General features: G+C 42.4%; 1 protein-coding gene across 2 annotated transcripts in view; it reads right to left on the bottom strand.

Moving 5' to 3' along the window:
- ankrd65 (ankyrin repeat domain 65) overlaps positions 1-11,750 on the bottom strand; it is a 136,228-nt gene extending 124,478 nt beyond the window's left edge. For both annotated transcript variants that reach the window (XM_062965845.1, XM_062965846.1), the window contains exon 1: positions 11,576-11,750. The gene's annotated coding sequence lies outside the window, so the exon portion shown is untranslated. The remainder of the gene's footprint in view (positions 1-11,575) is intronic.
- Between the last annotated feature and the right edge of the window lie 1,692 nt (positions 11,751-13,442).

Here is a 13,442-nt window from a genome sequence, read left to right as displayed (position 1 = left end):
GTCTGGGGGTCCTCCTGGACTCAGCGCTGCCGCTTGGTGGGGATGAGAGAGAGGGCCTTCTCGGGGGTGGCCCACTTTGCCCCATCTCAAGCTTTCCAGACACAACTAAAAACAAGCCTTTTGAACAAGCCTTTAGACCATGATTAATACCTTACTCACTAAACCTGAGGCATTAATTGAATCTGTTAGCACTTTATGGACAAAGACAGTTCACAGCCTGTTATACCCACAGCTTTGCTGCATTGTTGGATTTTAATCAGTAGAGTTGCATGTTATTTTTTGCAAGTATTGTTTTGTGAACTTAGTTTGTTATTGTTTTATTTGTTATGCATCTTTTTGTATTTTGTGTGTTCTGCACTATTGTGTGCTTTTTTGTGAGGCGCTCCGAGTCCCATCAGGGAGATGGTGGCGGAGTACAATTATATATATAATCATCTAACACTCTCTTAGCCTTTACTGGCACAAATGAACATAACTATGTTGATCACAATGAACATGAGATTTCTTATGTGTATATGTGTGCCTTCAAGTAACCTGTCAACTTATGGTGATCCCATGAATTTCATAGGGTTGGTTTAAACAAGGAATACTCCTAGCAAAAATATATCCTTATGATCTGCCCAATTGTAATTCAAGACGCAGCTCAGCTTTGAGAGGGAAATCAAGATACATTTGTTTTACAAAAGCCTTGTTCCTGTTGAGTGATTTGAAAACTGGTTTCTTGACAGGGATCAAACCTGTCTATCTGGGCGTCTCTTTGACGGACAAGATGTGCAGGGGGGAAAATGAGTAAAGTACTTCCTGCAAATATGCCTGGAGATCTAGAGAAGGAAATCTTCCAGTCTTTGGAAACAAAGAAAGGGAAAGTTCAGACAGAGAGTCATGTTGCCCTTGTTCCAGGCTATTGTTCTTGGGTGGCTGGAATAAATGCTCCTCCTTGCCAGGTGCTACCTGGATAATTCATATAGTCTGTTGCAACTGCCTCCCTTCCTCTCTCTGCCCCCCAACCCATGGTAGCACCTGCCAAATTGATTCTCCTCCAGCAAAGGAGGGAAATTCTTGAGACGGCTGGGACAGGTCCCGCTTCCTGACTAGTCTTAGCCTCACCCCGCATGCAGAGATTAAAAAAAACTCTTCCAAACACCCAAAGAACATTGGGAAGGCTCCCAGCTCCAGCCATCCTTCCTTTATTGCAAAACTGGTCAAAGACAAAGGATCAAGAATGGATGAAGCAGTACATTGTCTTACACTCTATTCAAGCACAATCTTACTGTCTGGGCCCAAAACTTCCCAAACACATCAAGGGAGTTTGTAAGATGCATTTAAACCTACAAAGGGAACAAGTTAGGTAGCAAATTCACAATTTGTGCCATGTCTGTGGCCGGGCTGTGGCGCAGCTGGCTAGTAACCAGCTGCAATAAATCACTACTGACCGAGAGGTCATGAGTTCAAAGCCCGGGTCGGGTTAAGCCCCCGACCATTAAATAGCCTGGCTTACTGTTGACCTATGCAGCCCCGAAAGACAGTTGCATCTGTCAAGTAAGGAAATTTAGGTACGCTTTATGCGGGAGGCTAATTTAACTAATTTACAACACCATAAAACTGCCAGCAAAACACGAGGAAAGGAATGAGGAAGTACAGCCACTAGTGGACGGTGAAGCAACAGCTCCCCCTGTGGCTGGAGTCGTGAAGCTGGAAAAATGTTAAATGCCTCTGTGTCTGTCTATACTGTATGTTGTTTGTCTGTTGGCATTGAATGTTTGCCATATATGTGTTCATTGTAATCCGCCCTGAGTCCCCTTTGGGGTGAGAAGGGCGGAATATAAATACTGTAAATAAATAAATAAATAAATAAATGTCTGGGAGTATTGTTATTACTATTTTTAGCATCAGCACAAGACAGAGATACTCGCAGGAACACCTCAGCAAGTGAGAGTCCAAAAGTGGCAGGCTAAAACTCGGAACCTCAATCAGTGGCTGATACTGGATGAGAGACTCCCTCCTGGGCACACACAAGACTGGGGGACTTGAAAGGCGCTGAACAGACTGTGCTCTGGCACCACGAGGTGCAGAGCCAACCTTAAGAAATGGGGCCACAAAGTGGAGTCCACGACATGCGAGTGTGGAGGAGACCACTAACTACAATGCAGCCTGAGTCCTGCCAGATGCACAATGGAGGACCTTCTCGCAGCGACACCAGAGACACTCCAAACGGCCAGCTTCTGGTCAAAGGACATTTCGTGTAATGCCAAGTTTTTAACTTTGTTTGTGTTTTGAAATGCATTATAAATGTACCCTCAATTCGCTTCTGACACGATAAATAAATAAAGCACAAGGCAGATGTGGTTCAGATGTACAGGACCTCTATGGTCAGCTAGAAAGGTGATCTCTCTAGGTAAACTTCTTGCAGAAGCTGACCACAGAGATTGAAGAAACCTAGAGATGTGTAGAAAGATGTGTAATGAACCCCACAAAGGTCAAACCAGTAAATGTGGAAGTCCGAAAATCATTTCAATCCATTGGCTCATTGTCTGTAGATTTAAAACAAGAAGTCCTATCAGTTGCCCCTAAACCTTTCCAGTTTTCACTGGACTTCTTTTGGGTTATTTTGACCTGATGCACCAAACAAGAACACGTTTGGCCACAGTGGCTCAACTGTGACTCATATGGGGAGCCTCGACAGTCAGCTTCAGTCTAGGAATAGGTTTGGGGTGAAAAAGAAGCAGTGTGTAAACCAGATTCCTGATGTAAAGGATGCAGCTGTATCCTTTGGAGTGTGCAGACTGGAGGCGGAAAAGATCCTTCCCTTTCGCACACACCCCTGGCTGGCCGCTTTCTCCGAAAGTCTCAGGCGGGAGAACGAATATCCGCTAAAAGCGACTGACCAGAAGTAGCCCCTTCTTAAAAGGGGCATCGCAACTAAGCCTCTATATTAGTGGATCACGAGCAGAACATGAGCCAAGAGAGTGAGAGAGCAGCTAAAAAAGCCAATGCGATTCTAGACTGCATCAATAGAAGTGTACTGTTTAGATCAAGGGAAGTCGTAGTCCCTGCTCACTCCACTTTTGTCAGTACAATGACCTGAAGTAAGATTATGTCGAGTTCTGCCCTTCCTCTTTTCTTCTGTACCAAGTTTGCAACAACTGGAGTAAACTAAGAACAAAAGAGAATTAATCAGAACTACTAAATTTTGAACAGTTGGAGAGCATACGCTGAAGGAAAAAATAGTTGCCCAGCAGCCATAAGAAGAAATTCGCTTCTAAAAGAGGAGATACTTGGGTTCAAGCCAGCTGAGAAAATACTTGTCCGTTTCCCCTTTTTAAAATGCAAGACATCTTCCGCAGACAATGCCCGCTTTCAGTTTTGAAGGGAATACAGTATTTTCAGTTTTCAGCAGAAGCTATTTGGAGCATTATAGACGCCTGAGCCTCTAACATCTTTGGCAATCCTAGGCCTGCCATGTTGTGCCATTCACTTGCCCAGTTAAGCTATTGTATTGTTCCTTGTTCCCCAGGATTTCTGTAAAACAAAGTGCTTTTCCAAAACCATGGGTGGAAATTAAAACCATAGAAGCTCAAGAGACCTGTAGTCCAACCGCTGCCATGCAGGAATACTCATCTAATGCCAGCAAGAAATAAACATTCCTATTATTTCTTGCACAATGCTTGTGTCCAGAACTCATCCACTATTGTCTTCTATTTCATCCCAGGAGGTTGGGGGTAAAGGAAAAGTCACCTTGGCAGCAGCCACACCTTTGTACTAGTCGAATGGTGTTTTCTTCTCTTCCTCTTCCCCAGCAGATCTTCTGGCAAAGCTGGGAAGCCTCAATCCTTCTGGAAAGATAGATGCAGATGCCTAGCAGCATTGTATTGGAAGGCTGGCATGCCAAGGAAAGGAGAGACTGAAGGAGCAGCTGCCCAGATGGCAAGGAGGCAGCATCCTCCTCTTGTTCAGATCAAAGGATGACAGCATTTGGAGCGATCTGGGCAGCGGTGAGTAATCCCTTCCCATTCCTGTTCAGATGAGGAAACCTCTCTCGACTGGAGGAAACCCTCGTCTCTTCTGTGCCACCTGGCTGCTCCATCATGTCTTATATTTCTTATGCAGTTATGCTGGCATGCCCAGAAAGAGACAAGAGAGGAACAGCAGGTCCTAAATCAGGCAGCACATGAAGGCAGCATATACAGTGGGGTGGGGTGGATGAGCAACAGTGGCAAAATCTCCCTACCAGTTTTGCCCAGCCCTTTGAAGTTTTCTTCTGGCCACTATTGCACCTCCTAAACTAGTCTGCTTCCCCCTTGTATGTGCAGCATGGGTTCTGTTGACAGTTGTTGACTGGGAACAGATTCATCAGCTAGTCCAATAGAGCTGGAATAAAGGAACAAGGAGGGGTTTTTTTTCAACATCAAGGCTTCTTGATCTGACCCTTGAATCAAGATCCATTTCACATTGCACAGTGATAGCCTTTTGATTCCACTTCAACTGCAATGGCATCCTGAGTTTTGTCATTTAGAGAGAGGTGCTTAGAAAATCAGGTGTTGTAGACTGTATTTCATAGGAAGAAATTGGTATAATAATCTCTAAGGATTCCTTGCCTAAGAAAATACTATGAAGTCCATGGGGAGACTTGAAGGTACATATACATAATTTATTTATTTATTTATTTATTTACAGTATTTATATTCCGCCCTTCTCACCCCGAAGGGGACTCAGGGCGGATTACAATGAGCACATATATGGCAAACATTCAATGCCAACAGACAAACAACATTCAGTTTAGACAGACACAGAGGCATTTTAACATCTTTCCAGCTTCACGATTCCGGCCACTGGGGGAGCTGTTGCTTCACCATCCACTTGGTGGCTGTTCTTCCTCATTCTTTTCCTCGTGTTTTGCTGGCAGTTTTATGGTGTTGTAAATTAGTTAAATTAGCCTCCCGCATAAAGCGTACCTAAATTTTCCCTACTTGACAGATGCAACTGTCTTTCGGGGCTGCATAGGTCAACAGCAAGCCGGGGCTATTTTTAATGGTTGGAGGCTTAACCCGACCCGGGCTTCGAACTCATGACCTCTCGGTCAGTAGTGATTTATAGCAGCTGGTTACTAGCCAGCTGCGCCACAGCCCGGCCATCTTGAACACAGTCTGATATTGCTTGCTCACATATATGTTCATCCATAAAATGATGGAGAGCATGCAGGATTCTCCAGGTTTACCTTTGGTTATCCCTAGGCGAAACCGTGATGTATCCTGGGTCAGAACCCTTGCCTCAAATATGCCTACTTTGTTACAAAAAAAAGGGACAAAGCAAAAATATTTTTTGAAAAGTCATGAAAACTAAGAGCCATTTTTTTTTTCTTTCATGCAAGTAAAACAGCCCAGTGTCTCAGAGCAAAATCAGGACCCAACCCATTCTGAATGGATTTTCTAAGTTTCCCTTCCCTTTTGGTAAAAAAAACAATGAGGAAAATGGATGTGCACCTGCCTCGGAAATGACTCTACCCTTCAAATTTTCTTTATGGAAAATCCAGGGTTTGGCCTGAGATGCCACCCGGCAAACAGAGACTTCAGACAAGTTCCCCAAACTTTGCTGAAATGTTAACTTATAACCAGGGTTAGGTGGAGAAAAAGGCTTGTTATTCTCTATTTTATTTTATTTTTTAAATTGCTGTGTTCCGTTCTAATTAGGTGATACAATTTCTTCAGATGAAGTCCAGCTCTGGGGGGGATATTAGGTTTTACAGTGCCCTGTGCGCAATGGTGTGTTTTGTGTATCTCGTTGCTTGGAGACGCCAAACCGCATGGATGTGCGAGACTGTTTTATGATCGGGCCGAGCTGTTCTTGGACGGCCGACAGTAAGCAGAGTTATTTCAGCTCAGGCCGGCATTCTTTTTTAAAAAAGAAATAAGATTTTTTTTAAACATACCAGCAAGCGAGTGTGAAAGCAATTAGATTTGTATTCTTTGCACAAGCGTTGGGTAGAGTCGCGATTACACCAAGTCCAGGTGTGGACCCAGGGGTGAAACTACATTGACTTTGCTTCAACAAAGAACATAGCGGGGTTCACAGACCAAAAGAATAAAATAAAAAACAAATAGAAATATTTCTTTCGACATTTCTACAAAGGGTTGCTGTAAGTTTTCCAGGCTGTATGGCCATGTTCCAGAAGCATTCTCTCCTTCTGGATGAGAATGCTTTTGGAACATGGTATACAGCCTGGAAAACTCACAGCAAACAAGTGATTCTGACCATGAAAGCCTTCGACAACACATTTCTTGAAAAAACCTTGTTCTGTTCAGCTACTGTTGCTTTCCAAAAGAACTGCTTTGTTCTTCTGAAACCCAGTCTGGATTTAGGTCTGAATCTAAGTGGCAGATCCAAACTGCCTCTATACTATAGAATTAATGCATTTTGACATAACTTAAACTGCCATGGCTCAAAATGAATCCTGCAAGTTGTGGTTTTACAATGTCTTTAGCATCCTTGCCCAAACAATGTTGATACCTCATCAGACTATAACTCCCATGATTCCAAACTACATTAATTTGACAGTGTAGATGTACAGTAGAGTCTCACTTATCCAACACTCGCTTATCCAACATTCTGGATTATCCAACGCATTTTTGGAGTCAATGTTTTCAATAAATCGTGATATTTTGGTGCTAAATTCATAAATACAGTAATTACTACATAGCATTACTGAGTATTGAACTACTTTTTCTGCCAAATTTGTTGTCTAACATGATGTTTTGGTGCTTCATTCGTAAAATCATAACCTAATTTGATGTTTAATAGGCTTTTCCTTAATGCCTCCTTATTATCCAACATATTTGCTTATCCAACATTCTGCCGGCCCGTTTATGTTGGATAAGTGAGACTCTACTGTACTCTCAGGACTCAGTCCCATTAGGCTCTCTAATATCTCTTCAAATTTAGAAACGTTATGCCATTTTTAATCCTTTTGGATATTTGTTTATAAGCAGTGGTCAAGCAATGCAGAAAAACAACCCGCAATATAATGAGTAATGAAAAAACATTGTTTTACAAGCTCATAATGTTGACAGTTAACAAATGATTTGTTCACTTTGGATCCTGGATGTTTCTGCTGGGAGAAGCAAAATAGTTTTGATTTGGCTTGGGTTTGACTTGTTGCATAATTCCTGCAGGTCTGTAATTTCTGTTATTGAGTCAAACTTTGGAAACATAGTTTCTTTCCTCCAAAAGGATTTCAGTGAGATCACTGGAGAGGAGATGAGCCTAATGATGTTGGAAACCATTTTGGTTTCTAATGCCACTCACCACCTGGTTGCCAACTGCCACCAAAACTAGAAAGCGGAGCAGCCCAGAGACATGGGAATCCCCTGTTTTCTTAAAAAGCAAAGGAATGCTGGCATGGAAAATCCCTCTAATGGCAACAAATTGAAGCTGAAACCACATGAAACACCAAGGGTTTGCGCTGTTTAAGTCCATTCCATAAGCTAGAAATGGTTTTGAGAGGCTATTTAGCTAGAGCTATGTTTTCTCTTGGTGCAGAGAATCATTTTTTTTGTACCCTTTTTCTGGCCACTTTAGCTTGCCAACCCACTTCTTCAGCTGCTTTGTAAACATCCCAGTTTCTCTCTCCTTCCCCCTTTGTCCTCAGCTGATTTCAGTTGCTGCAAATTGAATTACCAAAGGTAATTTACCCTCAATGATTACTGGAAGGGTTGGGATTTTGCCTCCTCCTGAGTTAATGGACTGCAAGCAAGTTTTGCCCTTTTAAATTCAGTTTGCAGCAATTGAAGTTACACAAAGGCAGATGTTCCTTCTTCTCCATCCAAGCAAACCTGCTGTACAGCTGTTGCATCTTGTGGTTTGTTAGTCAGCTTGTGTGGCTGCGACATGTGAGACAGTGAGGTTTGCACTGACTGGAAATCGATTGTCAGTTTGCAGTGGATGAACTTCAGGGGATTTTCTTGAATGTCCACCATAAATTCTACAATAAGCTGCACCTTTTCCAGCCAGAGGGTCTCACTGTTTGAATGGTTCCCCCCCCCCCCTTTGAACCAAAAGACAGGATCTCATTTGCTTAAATAATAGAAGAATGATTGCCGGGGTAGATACTGTTTGAGTGAGACAAACTAGACGTAAGTCATACCCATGCTGAGTGTGTGTCAGACCATTGTGGACATGATTTCTTTATTCAGACGGAGGAACACAGACAGCAGATGAGCTGTAAACCTTGGTCTGGCCTGTATCATTTCAATCCAGATACAGCAGAAGCGAACAAACAGTGGCTTCTGTGCCAACCTAACCACCACCACCTCCAAGGCATTTTTGTTGCAAATTAAAACACCCCATCCCATTTTTGAGCGGAAAGATGTCATAACAACTCTTGTGTGCCTTCAAGTGGTCTCCAACTCATGGCAGCCCTTTCACAGGTATTTCTTGGCATGAATAATTCAGAGGGGTTTTCTTTACTTTCCAGTGAAGCTGAGAGACTGTGACTCACCCAAAGTGGGGTTTCTTGGCCGAGAAGATATTTGAACCTGGATCTCCAGAGTTACTCCCCTCTCCTGAATCTAAAGTTGGCCAAAAACTGAATTATAACCCTTTTGGTACTAATGTTAGAGAGTGGTCCCTGGCCAAAGTGGTCCTTGTTGGTCAAGTGGTCTCTGGTCAAAAAAAGGTTAGGAACCACAGTGCTAGGACATTGTGAGGTCTATAAACTACCACCTGGCCAATTGTTTGGTCCTTTTGGCACAAGATAGAAAGGAAGAGCAGGGTCTGAGAAAGGGAAGGGAAGGGAAAGAGACAGAGTCAGGAGGGGATTCTCATTTCCTGGATTGAAGAACTTTGGCTGACACACGGGCCGTGAGTCACACAAACACACACCGACACACACAGCTTCAATGACACCAAACTATTTATAGATCTGATCCCCTTTTATTACCCAGCAAGGCTACGGTCAATGTCACCCAAGCAGACAGGAAAGGATAAACCAAAGGCTGCCCTTTGTTCATTCATGGCAAGGCACAGAAAAAATTAATTTCTGCAGTAAAATATTTCTATCCCACAAATCTTCGTGCAGCATACAAATTTAACAATCTGATTATAAGACATACACTGATTTTAGTACCACCAACAGAAAAAAAGCTTTAGTAAAGGTAAAGGTTTTCCCCTGACATTAAGGGGAGGTGCTCATCTCCATTTCTTAGTTGAAGAGCCGGAGTTGTCTGTAGACGCCTCCAAGGTCAAGTGGCTGGCATGACCGCATGGAGCGCCGTTACCTTCCCACCGAAGCGGTAACTATTGTTTTCGAACTGCTACATTGTCAGGAGCTGGGGCTAACAGCGGAGCTCACCCGACTCCCCATATTCGAACCGCTGACCAGCAAGTTCAGCAGCTCAGCGGTTTAAGCTGCTGCACCACCAGGGGCTCCTTAAAGCTTTACATTTATAAAAAAAAGGTCCACATTTTTAGAGAAAGTGCATCTCTAACTGAAAAGTTTCATGATAAATACCCAGACAAACTGAAGACACCTTGATTTTATTTGAGGAGGAGAAAGACGGTTTTAAAACATGGAGTAAATTGGGATTTAAAAACTGGACCATTCATATACTTATCTACAGAATTTTTAAAATCAGGACAGCTGGCTCACAAATATATTGGGCCCTTTGGAATCAAGAGACTGCTCAATGCAATGATTGTGGAGTTGGACCTTCCTTAAAATTATATAAATACCTATTTGAAAACTGTTTTATAAATTTGTTACGAGTATACAGCTTTCAGAGTTACTAATAAACCGAAAGCATTCAAAGAAAATAACATGTACAGCATGTAACATTAATACATAGCAAATAAAGAGTACATAATATACATCTCATAAACATAAAACACAATTAATATAAATGTGTAATGAGTATGAAATCAGGGCATACGATCTTGTTATAGAATCATAATTGAAAGAGACCACAAGGACCATCCAGTCCATCCCCCTGCCATGCAGAAATACATCATCAAAGCATCCCTGACAAATGGCCATCCAGCCTCTGTATTTCTGCATGGCAGCGGTTGGATTAATGACCCCCTGGGGTTCCTTCCAGCTCTAAGCTATGGTTTTAATATCCATTCCTATTTTAGATGGTTGTGGAAAAGCATTTTGTGCATGCTCAGAGGCACAAGAGGGCTTTGTTTGTAAAAAGCTAGGCTCCTCTCTGTCTTACTTACTAGGAGAAGTAAGAGCTTGGCAACAAGGGAAAGACATTAAAAATGTAAACTATTCGACACATGGGCCATCTACATTCTGCAAGCTACTGGTATATAAATATTTGCCTTTTAGAGCAGCTACATGCAATTTCCCCTCTATGACATCAGCTCTCCTATGGTGTTTGCATTGAGTATATGAGTTGGGGATGGTGATGGTTGTAGTCTAAGAACTACCAGCTTGGATAAGGTTGCATGGGAGCATCCAAGCAGGTGCCTGCTAATCCAGGTTTCCGGATAAAAGCTTGTGAACTTGTGCAATGATGGAGTCATGGGGAAAAGAAAAGGAGGGACTGGAGCCAAACGTCTAGATGGAAAACATTTGTATAACCAGCACCTGGAGCCAGCCGGGTTTGAGTTTTCCCATCCGAAGATGTCTCTGAGCCTTTCATTCCATCCAAAAAGACTAGAAAAAAACTCTCACTTTCTGCCCTTAATATAGATTTTACCTCCCACAAGATTGTTATAGATATTTGTCCAGCTATAAAATGAATCAGCAGGCATTATATTTATTTCTGAATTCGGATGAAGCTGTAAATTTTGGGAATCCTGCTCCAAATAATTGAATCTGGAGACCCTGCAAATATAGGAAATGGAGCACAGAAACCAAGGGAAAAAATCTGTTTTTAACCACCAGGATCAAATGGAAGTGACCCTGTCCCAAACCAGGGCAGGATGAGGTCTGGATAGAGGCACGATTGTGTGTGAAAGCCATCGGCCAGAGAAGGAGAAATTCCAGAGATGTTTCACGTGCAAACGGATACTTCCTTTGAGAGTCTCTAGACTAAATAACGCTTCTTGTGTCTGGGGCCAGCGGCTTCTTTTTCTCACTAATGAACCTCTACAGCTGTGTGAAAGAGTCAGAGAATCAAACAGGCGGGTGTCTAGCCTCAATACACCCAGTCCAGGTCTTCTGTCTCACCCATACTTTACTTTTATTATTTAAACTTGACACTGGGAATTTGTGAAAAGTAGGAGCCAGAGTCATGTGAACTCACAGTCCAGAGCACAAGGGTCCAGCCTTCCTCATAAGGGATCCTATGTTGCTTTGCTCTTCTGGGCCACGATCTGCTGTATGTGAGTAGTTCTGTGTCAGTGCTGAGTGGCATGTCCCTCTCAGCAACCTCTGCCTCGACATGCTCTCTTCACATGTGGCTATATACATTTAGATATATTTCAGATTGCTAATCAGCTATGCTGACTTAAATCACAAGAATGCTGTGCAAAATCACAAGAATGCTGTGCATTTTGATAGCAAAAACAGTGACCACAATGTACAAGAGGAAGAAAAGACCTGCCCAAGCATGAGTTGGAACAGGTGAGTGTCTACCTTTGATGTCTTCTTCACTGAGAATGGTCCAGGCAGTTGGTCAATCTTTTCCAGTCAGAGCGGATATAGAAACGCTGTAGCCCTCCAGTCAAAATAGGCTCATCTGTGCATCAGGATTTTCTTTCTGGGTTTTCAAATGGGCCCATCTCTGTCTTCCTGACCAAGGTGATCTTCTTTCTCTGTTTTTAGATAAATTACAAACCATAACCCTTTTTACTACCACCTTAGCTGGGATTCTGGCCACCCATCCAACACAAGCACCACTAAGAGGTTCTGTTTTCAAGAAAACCTTGACAGTTCACACAAGTTTCTTCATGCATGAGCATGCCTACAACTCTCAGTCAAAATACAAGGAACATTGAAGGCCTAGACAGGCTCTCAGGCCCTATTGATAATATTGATAATAATATTATAATGTAATACAATACAATAATAATAATAATCTTGTATAATTGTATATTTATATTACATGTGATATTGCTAATAATATTGCAATATAGTGGTAGAGTACAATATAGTAATATACTGTTTAATGTTTATACAGTATTGTGCTATGCTAATAATATAATATATTGTATGTACATATAACTTGTAAGCCATCCTGATTCCCCTTTGGGGTGAGAAGGGCGGGCTATAAATGTCACAAATAAATAAATAAATTTCTAAAACCTGAAACTGCCCCACAACTGAAAGGATAGGAAAGTAACAATGGTGACCACAATGCACAAGAGAAATAAAATACTTGCCTAAGCATGAGTTTGAGTGAGTGTTTATCTCTTCTTCAATTGACTGAGAGTGGTCACAGCGATGGGTCAGGCAAGAAGGCTGCATGGCTTTTCCAGTCAGAGGTGATGTAGAAATGCTGCAGGCTGCCACACAAGAGAACTTCACCTGTCTGAAACCTCAGAACCTCAATGTACAAGAAAACGGCTAAGAATTAGATGTGCTGTTGCCAAGAAAACATTTACACAATCTTCCAAGGAAGCTATTTGACGCCTAAGAATATGCCTAAAGCTCTTAGTCAAAAAACAATGGGCATCTTCTGCCTAGACAAGGTTTGAGATCAAATTCCTACAGTCAAGTGATACATTGAATAGAACCTGGCCCACACCTTAAAGGTTTGGAAAGCAACAACGACCACAATATACAAAAGGAAAGTAATACCTACCTTAAACATGAGTTGGAAAAGATGAGTGCCTATCTTTGGCATCTTCTTCATTTCACTGAAAGTGGTCCTGGTTATGCATCAGGCAGGATGGTTGCATGTCTTTTTCAGTCAGAGCAGATGAACGAATGCTGCAGGCCTCCAGAAAAGAGGGGTTCACCTTCACCTTGGAATTCCCTCTGGGTTTTCAAGTGGGTCTCTCTGTCTTTCAGCCTTTCCACACAAACACTATCCAACCATACCTGAAAGACAACAGTTACTGCAGTACACAAGAGAAAAAAGACACCTGCCCAAGGATGAGTTGGAAGAGGTGAGTTTCTACCTTTGATATCTTCTTCACCTTACTGGGATGGTCATTGTGGTGGGTAACACAGGAAGGATGCCTGGCTTTTGCAAACAAAGCAGATGAAGAAATGCTACAGCCTTTCAAGGAATAAGGGTACATCTGCGCCTCAAGATTCTGTCTCCGGGTTTGGGTTTCCTCACACTTTGAAGGCAGAATTCAAAACATAACATCAGTACTCCGACTGTCACCAGAGCAGTCACACTGGCCACCCATCCCACACAGGCACCAACAAGATGTGCTATTGACTAGAAAACCTGGGACACATACACAACTTTCAAAATAACTTTTTTCATGCATGAGAATATGCCTCTATCTCTCATTTCAAAAACAAGGAACATTTTCTGCTTAAGACAACC

This window comes from Anolis carolinensis, unplaced genomic scaffold (assembly GCF_035594765.1).
Source record: "Anolis carolinensis isolate JA03-04 unplaced genomic scaffold, rAnoCar3.1.pri scaffold_15, whole genome shotgun sequence".
NCBI classification, from domain to species: domain Eukaryota; kingdom Metazoa; phylum Chordata; class Lepidosauria; order Squamata; family Dactyloidae; genus Anolis; species Anolis carolinensis.
Note: the sequence above shows the minus strand (reverse complement) of the source record. Positions and strands in the feature narration are given on the sequence as shown.